Raw genomic sequence first — 14,679 nt, 5'->3', positions numbered from 1 at the left:
CTGTATATTGTCCCACACAGTAATCTCTTCTGCATACTCTCTACCATACAGTAATCTCTTCTGTGTACTCTCCCCCATACAGTAATCTCTTCTGTGTACTCTCCCATACAGTAATCACTTCTGTATACTCTCTCGCATACAGTAATCACTTCTGTATACTCTCTCCCATACAGTAATCTCTTCTGTATTCTCTCCCATACAGTAATCACTTCTGTATACTCTCTCCCATACAGTAATCACTGCTGTATTCTCTCCCATACAGTAATCTCTTCTGTATACTCTCCCATACAGTAATCTCTTCTGCATACTTTCTCCCATACAGTAATCTCTTCTGTATACTCTCTCCCATACAATAATCACTTCTGTATACTCTCTCCCATACAGTAATCTCTTCTGTATTCTCTCTCCCATACAGTAATCTCTTCTGTATACTCTCCCATACAGTAATCTCTTCTGTATGCTCTCCAATACAGTAGTCGCTGCTGTATATTGTTCCATACAGTAATCTCTTCTGCATACTCTCTCCCATACAGTAATCTCTTCTGTGTACTCTCCCCCATACAGTAATCTCTTCTGTGTACTCTCCCATACAGTAATCAGTTCTGTATACTCTCTCCCATACAGTAATCTCTTCTGTATACTCTCTGCCATACAGTAATCTCTTCTGTATACTCTCCCATACAGTAGTCGCTGCTGTATATTGTCCCATACAGTAATCTCTTCTATATACTCTCCCATACAGTAATCTCTTCTGTATACTCTCTCCCATACAGTAGTCACTTCTGTATACTCTCTCCCACAAAATAATCTCTTCTGTATACTCTCCAATACAGTAGTCGTTGCTGTATACTCTCTCCCATACAGTAATCTCTTATGTATACTCTCTCATACAGTAATCTCTTCTGTATACTTTCCCATACAGTAATCTCTTCTGTATACTCTCTCCCATACAGTAATCACTTCTATGTACTCTCTCCCATACAATAGTCACTTCTGTATACTCTCTCCCATACAGTAATCTCTTCTGTATACTCTCTCCCATACAGTAATCTCTTCTGTATATTCTCCCATACAGTAATCTCTTCTGTATACTCTACAATACAGTAGTCGCTGCTGTATATTGTCCCATATTTTAATCTCTTCTGCATACTCTTTCCTATACAGTAATCTCTTCTGTATACTCTCTCCCATACAGTAATCACTGCTGTATTCTCTCCCATACAGTAATCTCTTCTGTATACTTTCTCCCATACAGTAATCTCTTCTGTATACTCTCACATACAGAAATCTCTTCTGTATACTTTCTCCCATACAGTAATCTCTTCTATATACTGTCTCTCATACAGTAATCACTTCTGTATACTCTCTCCCATACAGTAATCTCTTCTGTATTCTCTCTCCCATACAGTAATCTATTCTGTATACTCTCCCATACAGTAATCTCTTCTGTATACTCTCCAATACAGTAGTCGCTGCTGTATATTGTCCCATACAGTAATCTCTTCTGCATACTCTCTCCCATACAGTAATCTCTTCTGTGTACTATCCCCCATACAGTAGTCTCTTCTGTGTACTCTCCCATGCAGTAATTTCTTCTGTATACTCTCTCCCATACAGTAATCACTTCTGTATACTCTCTCCCATACAGTAATCTCTTCTGTATACTCTCTCCCATACAGTAATCTCTTCTGTATACTCTCTGCCATACAGTAATCTCTTCTGTATACTCTCCAATACAGTAGTCGCTGCTGTATACTCTCTCCCATACAGTAATCTCTTCTGCATACTCTCTCCCATACAGTAATCTCTTCTGTATACTCTCCAATACAGTAGTCGCTGCTGTATACTCTCTCCCATACAGTAATCTCTTCTGTATACTCTCTCCCATACAGTAATCACTGCTGTATCCTCTCCCATACAGTAATCTCTTCTGTATGCTCTCCCATACAGTAATCTCTTCTGTATACTTTCTCCCATACAGTAATCTCTTCTGTATACTCTCCCATACAGTAATCTCTTCTGTATACTCTACCATACAGTAATCTCTTCTGTATACTCTCCAATACAGTAGTCGCTGCTGTACATTGTCCCATACAGTAATCTCTTCTGCATACTCTCTCCCATACAGTAATCTCTTCTGTGTATTCTCCCCCATACAGTAGTCTATTCGTCTATTCTGTGTACTCTCCCATACAGTAATCTCTTCTGTATACTCTCTCCCATACAGTAATCTCTTCTGTATACTCTCTCCCGTACAGTAATCTCTTCTGTATACACTCTGCCATACAGTAATCTCTTCTGTATACTCTCCAATACAGTAGTCACTGCTGTATACTCTCTCCCATACAGTAATCTCTTCTGTATACTCTCTCCCATACAGTAATCTCTTCTTTATACTCTCCTATACAGTAATCTCTTCTGTATACTCTATCCCATACAGTAATCTCTTCTGTATACTCTCTCCCATACAGTAATCTCTTCTGTATACTCTCTCCCATACAGTAATCTTTTCTGTATACTCTCTCCCATACAGTAATCTCTTCTGCATACTCTCTCCCATACAGTAATCTCTTCTGTCTACTCTCTCCCATACAGTAATCTCTTCTGTATACTCTCTCCCATACAGTAATCACTGCTGTATTCTCTCCCATACAGTAATCTCTTCGGTATACTCTCTCCCATACAGTAATCACTTCTGTATACTCTCTCCCATACAGTAATCACTGCTGTATTCTCTCCCATACAGTAAGCTCTTCTGTATACTCTCTCCCATACAGTAATCTTTTCTGTATACTCTCTCCCATACAGTAATCTCTTCTGCATACTCTCTCCCATACAGTAATCTCTTCTGTGTACTCTCCCCCATACAGTAATCTCTTCGGTGTACTCCCCCATACAGTAATCTCTTCTGTATACTCTCTGCCATACAGTAGTCGCTGCTGTATACTCTCTCCCATATAGTAATCTCTTCTGTATACTCTCTCGCATACAGTAATCTCTTCTGTATACTCTCCAATACAGTAGTCGCTGCTGTATACTCTCTCCCATACAGTAATCTCTTCTGTATACTCTCTCCCATACAGTAATCTCTTCTTTATACTCTCCTATACAGTAATCTCTTCTGTATACTCTCTCCCATACAGTAATCTCTTCTGTATACTCTCTCCCATACAGTAATCACTTTTCTATACTCTCTCCCATACAGTAATCACTGCTGTATTCTCACCCATACAGTAATCTCTTCTGTATACTCTCTCCCATACAGTAATCACTTCTGTATACTCTCTCCCATACAGTAATCTCTTCTGTATTCTCTCCCATACAGTAATCTCTTCTGTATACTCTCTCCCATACAGTAATCACTGCTGTATTCTCTCCCATACAGTAATCTCTTCTGTATACTCTCTCCAATAAAGTAATCTCTTCTCTTTACTCTCTCCAATACAGTAATCTCTTCTCTATACTCTCTCCCATCCAGTAATCTGTTTTGTATACTCTCTCCCATACAGTAATCTCTTCTGTTTACTCTCTCCCACACACTAATCTCTTCTGTATACTCTTTCCCATACAGTAATCACTGCTGTATTCTCTCCAATACAGTTATCTCTTCTGTATACTCTCTCCCATACAGTAATCTCTTTTCTATACTCTATCTCTCTCTCCCATTAAGTTATCTCTTCTGTATACTCTCTCATACAGCAATCTCTTCTGTATACTCTCCCATACAGTAATCTCTTCTGCATACTCTCCCATACAGTAATCTCTTCTGTATACTCTCTCCCATACAGTAATCACTGCTGTATTCTCTCCTATACAGTAATCTCTTCTGTATACTCTCTCCCATACAGTAATCTCTTCTGTATACTCTCTGCCATACAGTAATCTCTTCTGTATACTCTCCCATACAGTATTCGCTGCTGTATATTGTCCCATACAGTAATCTCTTCTGTATACTCTCCCATACAGTAATCTCTTCTGTATACTCTCTCCCATACAGTAATCACTTCTGTATACTCTCTCCCACACAATAATCTATTCTGTATACTCTCCAATACAGTAGTCGTTGCTGTATACTCTCTCCCATACAGTAATCTCTTCTGCATGCTCTCCCATACAGTAATATCTTCTGTATACTCTCTCCCATACAGTAATCTCTTATGTATACTCCCCCATAGAGTAATCTCTTCTGTATACTTTCCCATACAGTAATCTCTTATGTATACTCTCTCCCATACAGTAATCACTTCTATGTACTCTCTCCCATACAGTAATCACTGCTGTATTCTCTCCCATACAGTAATCTCTTCTGTATACTCTCTCATACAGTAATCTCTTCTGTATACTCTCCCATACAGTAATCTCTTCTGCATACTCTCTCCCATACAGTAATCTGTTCTGTAAACTCTCTCCCATACAGTAATCTCTTCTGTATACTCTCCCATACAGTAATCTCTTCTGTATACTCTCTCCCATACAGTAATCACTTCTGTATACTCTCTCCCATACAGTAATCTCTTCTGTATACTCTCTCCCATACAGTAATCACTTCTGTATACTCTCTCCCATACAGTAATCACTTCTGTATACTCTCCCATACAGTAATCTCTTCTGTATACTCTCCAATACAGTAGTCGCTGCTGTATATTGTCCCACACAGTAATCTCTTCTGCATACTCTCTACCATACAGTAATCTCTTCTGTGTACTCTCCCCCATACAGTAATCTCTTCTGTGTACTCTCCCATACAGTAATCACTTCTGTATACTCTCTCGCATACAGTAATCACTTCTGTATACTCTCTCCCATACAGTAATCTCTTCTGTATTCTCTCCCATACAGTAATCACTTCTGTATACTCTCTCCCATACAGTAATCACTGCTGTATTCTCTCCCATACAGTAATCTCTTCTGTATACTCTCCCATACAGTAATCTCTTCTGCATACTTTCTCCCATACAGTAATCTGTTCTGTATACTCTCTCCCATACAATAATCACTTCTGTATACTCTCTCCCATACAGTAATCTCTTCTGTATTCTCTCTCCCATACAGTAATCTCTTCTGTATACTCTCCCATACAGTAATCTCTTCTGTATACTCTCCAATACAGTAGTCGCTGCTGTATATTGTTCCATACAGTAATCTCTTCTGCATACTCTCTCCCATACAGTAATCTCTTCTGTGTACTCTCCCCCATACAGTAATCTCTTCTGTGTATTCTCCCATACAGTAATCAGTTCTGTATACTCTCTCCCATACAGTAATCTCTTCTGTATACTCTCCCATACAGTAATCTCTTCTGTATACTCTCCCATACAGTAATCACTTCTGTATACTCTCTCCCATACAGTAATCTCTTCTGTATACTCTCTCCCATACAGTAATCTCTTCTATATACTCTCTCCCATACAGTAATCTCTTCTGTATACTCTCTGCCATACAGTAATCTCTTCTGTATACTCTCTGCCATACAGTAGTCGCTGCTGTATACTCTCTCCCATACAGTAATCTCTTCTGTATACTCTCTCCTATACAGTAATCTCTTCTGTATACTCTCCAATACAGTAGTCGCTGCTGTATACTCTCTCCCATACAGTAATCTCTTCTGTATACTCTCTCCCATACAGTAATCTCTTCTTTATACTCTCCTATACAGTAATCTCTTCTGTATACTCTCTCCCATACAGTAATCTCTTCTGTATACTCTCTCCCATACAGTAATCTCTTCTGCATACTCTCTCCCATACAGTAATCTCTTCTGTATACTCTCTCCCATACAGTAATCACTTCTGTATACTCTCTCCCATACAGTAATCACTGCTGTATTCTCACCCATACAGTAATCTCTTCTGTATACTCTCTCCCATACAGTAATCACTTCTGTATACTCTCTCCCATACAGTAATCTCTTCTGTATTCTCTCCCATACAGTAATCTCTTCTGTATACTCTCTCCCATACAGTAATCACTGCTGTATTCTCTCCCATACAGTAATCTCTTCTGTATACTCTCCCATACAGTAATCTCTTCTGTATAGTCTCTACAATACAGTAATCTCTTCTCTATACTCTCTCCCATAAAGTAATCTCTTCTGTACACTCTCTCCCATACAGTAATCACTTTTGTATACTCTCTCCCATACAGTAATCTCTTCTGTATACTATTTCCCATACAGTAATCACTGCTGTATTCTCTCCCATACAGTAATCTCTTCTGTATACTCTCTCCAATACAGTAATCTCTTCTCTATACTCTCTCCCATACAGTAATCTGTTTTGTATACTCTCTCCCATACAGTAATCTCTTCTGTATACTCTCTCCCACACACTAATCTCTTCTGTATACTCTTTCCCATACAGTATTCACTGCTGTATTCTCTCCAATACAGTTATCTCTTCTGTATACTCTCTCCCATACAGTAATCTCTTTTCTATACTCTGTCTCTCTCTCCCATTAAGTTATCTCTTCTGTATACTCTCTCATACAGTAATCTCTTCTGTATACTCTCCCATACAGTAATTTTTTCTGCATACTCTCCCATACAGTAAACTCTTCTGTATACTCTCTCCCATACAGTAATCACTGCTGTATTCTCTCCTATACAGTAATCTCTTCTGTATACTCTCTCCCATACAGTAATCTCTTCTGTATACTCTCTGCCATACAGTAATCTCTTCTGTATACTCTCCCATACAGTAGTCGCTGCTGTATATTGTCCCATACAGTAATCTCTTCTGTATACTCTCCCATACAGTAATCTCTTCTGTATACTCTCTCCCATACAGTAAACACTTCTGTATACTCTCTCCCACACAATAATCTCTTCTGTATACTCTCCAATACAGTAGTCGTTGCTGTATACTCTCTCCCATACAGTAATCTCTTCTGTAAACTCTCTCCCATACAGTAATCTCTTCTGCATGTTCTCCCATACAGTAATATCTTCTGTATACTCTCTCCCATACAGTAATCTCTTATGTATACTCTCCCATACAGTAATATCTTCTGTATACTCTCCCATACAGTAATCTCTTCTGTATACTCTCTCCCATACAGTAATCACTTCTATGTACTCTCTCCCATACAGTAATCACTTCTGTATACTCTCTCCCATACAGTAATCTCTTCTGTATACTCTCTCCCATACAGTAATCTCTTCTGTATATTCTCCCATACAGTAATCTCTTCTGTATACTCTACAATACAGTAGTCGCTGCTGTATATTGTCCCATATTTTAATCTCTTCTGCATACTTTTCCTATACAGTAATCTCTTCTGTATACTCTCTCCCATACAGTAATCACTGCTGTATTCTCTCCCATACAGTAATCTCTTCTGTATACTTTCTCCCATACAGTAATCTCTTCTGTATACTCTCACATACAGAAATCTCTTCTGTATACTTTCTCCCATACAGTAATCTCTTCTATATACTGTCTCTCATACAGTAATCACTTCTGTATACTCTCTCCCATACAGTAATCTCTTCTGTATTCTCTCTCCCATACAGTAATCTATTCTGTATACTCTTCCATACAGTATTCTCTTCTGTATACTCTCCAATACAGTAGTCGCTGCTGTATATTGTCCCATACAGTAATCTCTTCTGCATACTCTCTCCCATACAGTAATCTCTTCTGTGTACTATCCCCCATACAGTAGTCTCTTCTGTGTACTCTCCCATGCAGTAATTTCTTCTGTATACTCTCTCCCATACAGTAATCACTTCTGTATACTCTCTCCCACACAATAATCTATTCTGTATACTCTCCAATACAGTAGTCGTTGCTGTATACTCTCTCCCATACAGTAATCTCTTCTGCATGCTCTCCCATACAGTAATATCTTCTGTATACTCTCTCCCATACAGTAATCTCTTATGTATACTCCCCCATAGAGTAATCTCTTCTGTATACTCTCCCATACAGTAATCTCTTATGTATACTCTCTCCCATACAGTAATCACTTCTATGTACTCTCTCCCATACAGTAATCACTTCTGTATACTCTCTCCCATACAGTAATCTCTTCTGTATACTCTTTCCCATACAGTAATCTCTTCTGTATATTCTCCCATACAGTAATCTCTTCTGCATACTCTCCAATACAGTAGTCGCTGCTGTATATTGTCCCATACAGTAATCTCTTCTGCATATTCTTTCCCATACAGTAATCTCTTCTGTATACTCTCTCCCATACAGTAATCACTGCTGTATTCTCTCCCATACAGTAATCTCTTCTGTATACTCTCCCATACAGTAATCTCTTCTGTATACTTTCTCCCATACAGTAATCTCTTCTGTATACTCTCTCCCATACAGTAATCTCTTCTGTACACTCTCTCCCATACAGTAATCACTTCTGTATTCTCTCTCCCATACAGTAATCTCTTCTGTATTCTCTCTCCCATACAGTAATCTCTTCTGTATACTCTCTCCCATACAGTAATCTCTTCTGTACACTCTCTCCCATACAGTAATATCTTCTGTATTCTCTCTCCCATACAGTAATCTCTTCTGTATTCTCTCTCCCATACAGTAATCTCTTCTGTATACTCTCCAATACAGTAGTCGCTGCTGTATATTGTCCCATACAGTAATCTCTTCTGCATACTCTCTCCCATACAGTAATCTCTTCTGTGTACTCTCCCCCATACAGTAATCTCTTCTGTGTACTCTCCCATACAGTAATATCTTCTGTATACTCTCTCACATACAGTAATCACTTCTGTATACTCTCTCCCATACAGTAATCTCTTCTGTATAATCTCTCCCATGCAGTAATCTCTTCTGTATACTCTCTGCCATACAGCAATCTCTTCTGTATACTCTCCAATACCGTAGTCGCTGCTGTATACTCTCTCCCATACAGTAATCTCTTCTGTATACTCTCTCCCATACAGTAATCACTTCTCTATACTCTCTCCCATACAGTAATCACTGCTGTATTCTCACCCATACAGTAATCTCTTCTGTATACTCTCTCCCATACAGTAATCACTTCTGTATACTCTCTCCCATACAGTAATCTCTTCTGTATTCTCTCCCATACAGTAATCTCTTCTGTATACTCTCTCCCATACAGTAATCACTGCTGTATTCTCTCCCATACAGTAATCTCTTCTGTATACTCTCTCCAATAAAGTAATCTCTTCTCTTTACTCTCTCCAATACAGTAATCTCTTCTCTATACTCTCTCCCATCCAGTAATCTGTTTTGTATACTCTCTCCCATACAGTAATCTCTTCTGTATACTATCTCCCACACACTAATCTCTTCTGTATACTCTTTCCCATACAGTAATCACTGCTGTATTCTCTCCAATACAGTTATCTCTTCTGTATACTCTCTCCCATACAGTAATCTCTTTTCTATACTCTATCTCTCTCTCCCATTAAGTTATCTCTTCTGTATACTCTCTCATACAGCAATCTCTTCTGTATACTCTCCCATACAGTAATCTCTTCTGCATACTCTCCCATACAGTAATCTCTTCTGTATACTCTCTCCCATACAGTAATCACTGCTGTATTCTCTCCTATACAGTAATCTCTTCTGTATACTCTCTCCCATACAGTAATCTCTTCTGTATACTCTCTGCCATACAGTAATCTCTTCTGTATACTCTCCCATACAGTATTCGCTGCTGTATATTGTCCCATACAGTAATCTCTTCTGTATACTCTCCCATACAGTAATCTCTTCTGTATACTCTCTCCCATACAGTAATCACTTCTGTATACTCTCTCCCACACAATAATCTATTCTGTATACTCTCCAATACAGTAGTCGTTGCTGTATACTCTCTCCCATACAGTAATCTCTTCTGCATGCTCTCCCATACAGTAATATCTTCTGTATACTCTCTCCCATACAGTAATCTCTTATGTATACTCCCCCATAGAGTAATCTCTTCTGTATACTCTCCCATACAGTAATCTCTTATGTATACTCTCTCCCATACAGTAATCACTTCTATGTACTCTCTCCCATACAGTAATCACTTCTGTATACTCTCTCCCATACAGTAATCTCTTCTGTATACTCTTTCCCATACAGTAATCTCTTCTGTATATTCTCCCATACAGTAATCTCTTCTGCATACTCTCCAATACAGTAGTCGCTGCTGTATATTGTCCCATACAGTAATCTCTTCTGCATATTCTTTCCCATACAGTAATCTCTTCTGTATACTCTCTCCCATACAGTAATCACTGCTGTATTCTCTCCCATACAGTAATCTCTTCTGTATACTCTCCCATACAGTAATCTCTTCTGTATACTTTCTCCCATACAGTAATCTCTTCTGTATACTCTCTCCCATACAGTAATCTCTTCTGTACACTCTCTCCCATACAGTAATCACTTCTGTATTCTCTCTCCCATACAGTAATCTCTTCTGTATTCTCTCTCCCATACAGTAATCTCTTCTGTATACTCTCTCCCATACAGTAATCTCTTCTGTACACTCTCTCCCATACAGTAATATCTTCTGTATTCTCTCTCCCATACAGTAATCTCTTCTGTATTCTCTCTCCCATACAGTAATCTCTTCTGTATACTCTCCAATACAGTAGTCGCTGCTGTATATTGTCCCATACAGTAATCTCTTCTGCATACTCTCTCCCATACAGTAATCTCTTCTGTGTACTCTCCCCCATACAGTAATCTCTTCTGTGTACTCTCCCATACAGTAATATCTTCTGTATACTCTCTCACATACAGTAATCACTTCTGTATACTCTCTCCCATACAGTAATCTCTTCTGTATAATCTCTCCCATGCAGTAATCTCTTCTGTATACTCTCTGCCATACAGCAATCTCTTCTGTATACTCTCCAATACCGTAGTCGCTGCTGTATACTCTCTCCCATACAGTAATCTCTTCTGTATACTCTCTCCCATACAGTAATCTCTTCTGTATACTCTGCAATACAGTAGTCGCTGCTGTATACTCTCTCCCATACAGTAATCTCTTCTGTATACTCTCTCCCATACAGTAATCTCTTCTTTATACTCTCCTATACAGTAATCTCTTCTGTATACTCTCTCCCATACAGTAATCTCTTCTGCATTCTCTCCCATACAGTAATCACTTCTGTATAGTCTCTCCCATGCAGTAATCACTGCTGTATTCTCTCCCATACAGTAATCTCTTCGGTATACTCTCTCCCATACAGTAATCACTTCTGTATACTCTCTCCCATACAGTAATCACTGCTGTATTCTCTCCCATACAGTAATCTCTTCTGTATACTCTCTCATACAGTAATCTCTTCTGTATACTCTCCCATACAGTAATCTCTTCTGCATACTCTCTCCCATACAGTAATCTGTTCTGTAAACTCTCTCCCATACAGTAATCTCTTCTGTATACTCTCCCATACAGTAATCTCTTCTGTATACTCTCTCCCATACAGTAATCACTTCTGTATACTCTCTCCCATACAGTAATCTCTTCTGTATACTCTCTCCCATACAGTAATCACTTCTGTATACTCTCTCCCATACAGTAATCACTTCTGTATACTCTCCCATACAGTAATCTCTTCTGTATACTCTCCAATACAGTAGTCGCTGCTGTATATTGTCCCACACAGTAATCTCTTCTGCATACTCTCTACCATACAGTAATCTCTTCTGTGTACTCTCCCCCATACAGTAATCTCTTCTGTGTACTCTCCCATACAGTAATCACTTCTGTATACTCTCTCGCATACAGTAATCACTTCTGTATACTCTCTCCCATACAGTAATCTCTTCTGTATTCTCTCCCATACAGTAATCACTTCTGTATACTCTCTCCCATACAGTAATCACTGCTGTATTCTCTCCCATACAGTAATCTCTTCTGTATACTCTCCCATACAGTAATCTCTTCTGCATACTTTCTCCCATACAGTAATCTGTTCTATATACTCTCTCCCATACAATAATCACTTCTGTATACTCTCTCCCATACAGTAATCTCTTCTGTATACTCTCCCATACAGTAATCTCTTCTGTATACTCTCCAATACAGTAGTCGCTGCTGTATATTGTTCCATACAGTAATCTCTTCTGCATACTCTCTCCCATACAGTAATCTCTTCTGTGTACTCTCCCCCATACAGTAATCTCTTCTGTGTATTCTCCCATACAGTAATCAGTTCTGTATACTCTCTCCCATACAGTAATCTCTTCTGTATACTCTCCCATACAGTAATCTCTTCTGTATACTCTCCCATACAGTAATCACTTCTGTATACTCTCTCCCATACAGTAATCTCTTCTGTATACTCTCTCCCATACAGTAATCTCTTCTATATACTCTCTCCCATACAGTAATCTCTTCTGTATACTCTCTGCCATACAGTAATCTCTTCTGTATACTCTCTGCCATACAGTAGTCGCTGCTGTATACTCTCTCCCATACAGTAATCTCTTCTGTATACTCTCTCCTATACAGTAATCTCTTCTGTATACTCTCCAATACAGTAGTCGCTGCTGTATACTCTCTCCCATACAGTAATCTCTTCTGTATACTCTCTCCCATACAGTAATCTCTTCTTAATACTCTCCTATACAGTAATCTCTTCTGTATACTCTCTCCCATACAGTAATCTCTTCTGTATACTCTCTCCCATACAGTAATCTCTTCTGCATACTCTCTCCCATACAGTAATCTCTTCTGTATACTCTCTCCCATACAGTAATCACTTCTGTATACTCTCTCCCATACAGTAATCACTGCTGTATTCTCACCCATACAGTAATCTCTTCTGTATACTCTCTCCCATACAGTAATCACTTCTGTATACTCTCTCCCATACAGTAATCTCTTCTGTATTCTCTCCCATACAGTAATCTCTTCTGTATACTCTCTCCCATACAGTAATCACTGCTGTATTCTCTCCCATACAGTAATCTCTTCTGTATACTCTCCCATACAGTAATCTCTTCTGTATAGTCTCTACAATACAGTAATCTCTTCTCTATACTCTCTCCCATAAAGTAATCTCTTCTGTACACTCTCTCCCATACAGTAATCACTTTTGTATACTCTCTCCCATACAGTAATCTCTTCTGTATACTATTTCCCATACAGTAATCACTGCTGTATTCTCTCCCATACAGTAATCTCTTCTGTATACTCTCCCCAATACAGTAATCTCTTCTCTATACTCTCTCCCATACAGTAATCTGTTTTGTATACTCTCTCCCATACAGTAATCTCTTCTGTATACTCTCTCCCATACACTAATCTCTTCTGTATACTCTTTCCCATACAGTATTCACTGCTGTATTCTCTCCAATACAGTTATCTCTTCTGTATACTCTCTCCCATACAGTAATCTCTTTTCTATACTCTGTCTCTCTCTCCCATTAAGTTATCTCTTCTGTATACTCTCTCATACAGTAATCTCTTCTGTATACTCTCCCATACAGTAATTTTTTCTGCATACTCTCCCATACAGTAAACTCTTCTGTATACTCTCTCCCATACAGTAATCACTGCTGTATTCTCTCCTATACAGTAATCTCTTCTGTATACTCTCTCCCATACAGTAATCTCTTCTGTATACTCTCTGCCATACAGTAATCTCTTCTGTATACTCTCCCATACAGTAGTCGCTGCTGTATATTGTCCCATACAGTAATCTCTTCTGTATACTCTCCCATACAGTAATCTCTTCTGTATACTCTCTCCCATACAGTAAACACTTCTGTATACTCTCTCCCACACAATAATCTCTTCTGTATACTCTCCAATACAGTAGTCGTTGCTGTATACTCTCTCCCATACAGTAATCTCTTCTGTAAACTCTCTCCCATACAGTAATCTCTTCTGCATGTTCTCCCATACAGTAATATCTTCTGTATACTCTCTCCCATACAGTAATCTCTTATGTATACTCTCCCATACAGTAATATCTTCTGTATACTCTCCCATACAGTAATCTCTTCTGTATACTCTCTCCCATACAGTAATCACTTCTATGTACTCTCTCCCATACAGTAATCACTTCTGTATACTCTCTCCCATACAGTAATCTCTTCTGTATATTCTCCCATACAGTAATCTCTTCTGTATACTCTCCAATACAGTAGTCGCTGCTGTATATTGTCCCATACAGTAATCTCTTCTGCATACTCTTTCCCATACAGTAATCTCTTCTGTATACTCTCTCCCATACAGTAATCACTGCTGTATTCTCTCCCATACAGTAATCTCTTCTGTATACTCTCCCATACAGTAATCTCTTCTGTATACTTTCTCCCATACAGTAATCTCTTCTGTATACTCTCACATACAGAAATCTCTTCTGTATACTTTCTCCCATACAGTAATCTCTTCTGTATACTCTCTCTCATACAGTAATCACTTCTGTATACTCTCTCCCATACAGTAATCTCTTCTGTATTCTCTCTCCCATACAGTAATCTCTTCTGTATACTCTCCCATACAGTAATCTCTTCTGTATACTCTCCAATACAGTAGTCGCTGCTGTATATTGTCCCATGAAGTAATCTCTTCTGCATACTCTCTCCCATACAGTAATCTCTTCTGTGTACTATCCCCCATACAGTAGTCTCTTCTGTGTACTCTCCCATGCAGTAATCTCTTCTGTATACTCTCTCCCATACAGTAATCACTTCTGTATACTCTCTCCCATACAGTAATCTCTTCTGTATACTC

The sequence above is a fragment of the Phyllobates terribilis genome, unplaced genomic scaffold (genome assembly GCF_046119375.1).
Source record: "Phyllobates terribilis strain yellow unplaced genomic scaffold, ASM4611937v1 Scaffold_11__3_contigs__length_659146591, whole genome shotgun sequence".
NCBI lineage: Eukaryota > Metazoa > Chordata > Amphibia > Anura > Dendrobatidae > Phyllobates > Phyllobates terribilis.
Note: the sequence above shows the minus strand (reverse complement) of the source record.